This window comes from Triticum aestivum, chromosome 7A (assembly GCF_018294505.1).
Source record: "Triticum aestivum cultivar Chinese Spring chromosome 7A, IWGSC CS RefSeq v2.1, whole genome shotgun sequence".
Classification (NCBI taxonomy): Eukaryota; Viridiplantae; Streptophyta; class Magnoliopsida; order Poales; family Poaceae; genus Triticum; species Triticum aestivum.
In genome coordinates this window covers 563,953,105-563,955,080 of record NC_057812.1, presented here as the reverse complement: position 1 = coordinate 563,955,080, position 1,976 = coordinate 563,953,105, and positions in this window count along the sequence as shown.

The following is a 1,976-nucleotide window of genomic DNA, read 5'->3' as shown; positions in this document are numbered from 1 at the left end:
AAGATTATCCTCATTGCTGCACAGAAGTATTATGTCCTTGAGGCACCGCTAGGTTACAGAACTATTGCGGGAGCAGATGCAAACGTTTTGAACGTTTTGACAAAAGCTCGGTATGATAACTACTTGATAGTTTAGTGTACCATGCTTTACGGCTTAGAACCGGGACTTCAAAAATGTTTTGAATGCCATGGGACATATAAGATGTTCCAAAAGTTGAAATTGGTATTTCATACTCATTCCTGTGTCGAGAGGTATGAGACCTCTGACATTACTTTGCCTACATGATGGAGGAGAGTAGCTCAACCAGTAAGCATGTGCTCAGATTGTCCGAGTACTATAATCACTTGAATCAAGTGGGAGTTAATCTTCCAGATAAGATAGTGATTGACAGAGTTCTCTAGTCACTATCACCAAGTTGATAGAACTTCATGATGAACTATAATGTGCAAGGGATAATGGAAACGATTCCCAAGCTCTTCATGATGCTGAAATCAACGAAGGTAGAAATCAAGAAAAGCATCAAGTGTTGATGGTTAAAAAGACCACTCGTTTCAAGAAAAGGGCAAAGGAAAGAAGGGGTACTTCAAGAAGAACGGCAAGCAAGTTACTGCTCAAGTGAAGAAGCCCAAGTCTGGACCTAAGCCTGAGACTAAGTGCTCTTACTGCAAAGGGAGTCGTCACTGGAAGCGGAACTGCCCAAGTATTTGGCGGATAAGAAGGATGGCAAAGTGAACAAAGGTATATTGGATATACATGTTATTGATGTGTACTTTACTAGTGTTTATAGCAACCCCTCGGTATTTGATACTAGTTCAGTTGCTAAGAGTAGTAACTTGAAACGGGAGTTGCAGAATGAACAGAGACTAGTTAAGGGTGAAGTAACGATGTGTGTTGGAAGTAGTTCCAAGAATGATATGATCATCATCACACACTCCCTATACTTTCGGGATTAGTGTTGAACCTAAATAAGTCTTATTTGGTGTTTGCGTTGAGCATGAATATGATTTGATCATGTTTATTGTAATACGGTTATTCATTTGAGTTAGAGAATAATTGTTATTCTGTTTACATGAATAAAACCTTCTATGGTTATACACCCAATGAAAATGGTTTGTTGAATCTCGATCGTAGTGATACACATATTCATAATATTGAAGCCAAAAGATGCAAAGTTAATAATGATAGTGCAACTTATTTGTGGCACCGCCGTTTAGGTCATATTGGTGTAAAGCGCATGAAGAAAATCCATGTTGATGGGCTTTTGGAATCACTTGATTATGAATCAGTTGATGCCTGCGAACCATGCCTCATGGGCAAAGATGACTAAGACTCCATTCTCCAGAACAATGCAGCGAGCAACTGACTTATTGGATATAATACATACTGACGTATGAGGTCCGATGAGTGTTGAGGCTCGCGGCGGGTATTGTTATTTTCTGACCTTCATAGATGATTTGAGCAGATATGGGTATATCTACTTGAAGAAACATAAGTCTGAAACATTTGAAAAGTTCAAAGAATTTCATAGTGAAGTGGAAAATCATCGTGACAAGAAAATAAAGTTTCTACGATCTGATCACAGAGGCAAATATTTGAGTTACGAATTTGGTCTTCAATTAAAACAATGTGGAATAGTTTCACACACTCATGCCACCTGGAACACCACAGCGTAATGGTGTGTACAAACTTCATAACCGTACTTTATTTTATATAGTGCAATCTATGATGTCTCTTACCGATTTACCACTATAGTTTTGGGGTTGTTCATTAGAGATAGCTGCATTCACATTAAAAAGGGCACCATCTAAATTCGTTGAGATGACACCGTATGAATTGTGGTTTAGCAGGAAACCTAAGCTTTCATTTCTTAAAGTTTGGGGTTGCGATGCTTATGTGAAAAAGTTTCATCTTGATAAGCTCAAACCTAAGTCGGAGAAGTGCATCTTCATAGGATACCCAAAAGTAATTGTTGCGTA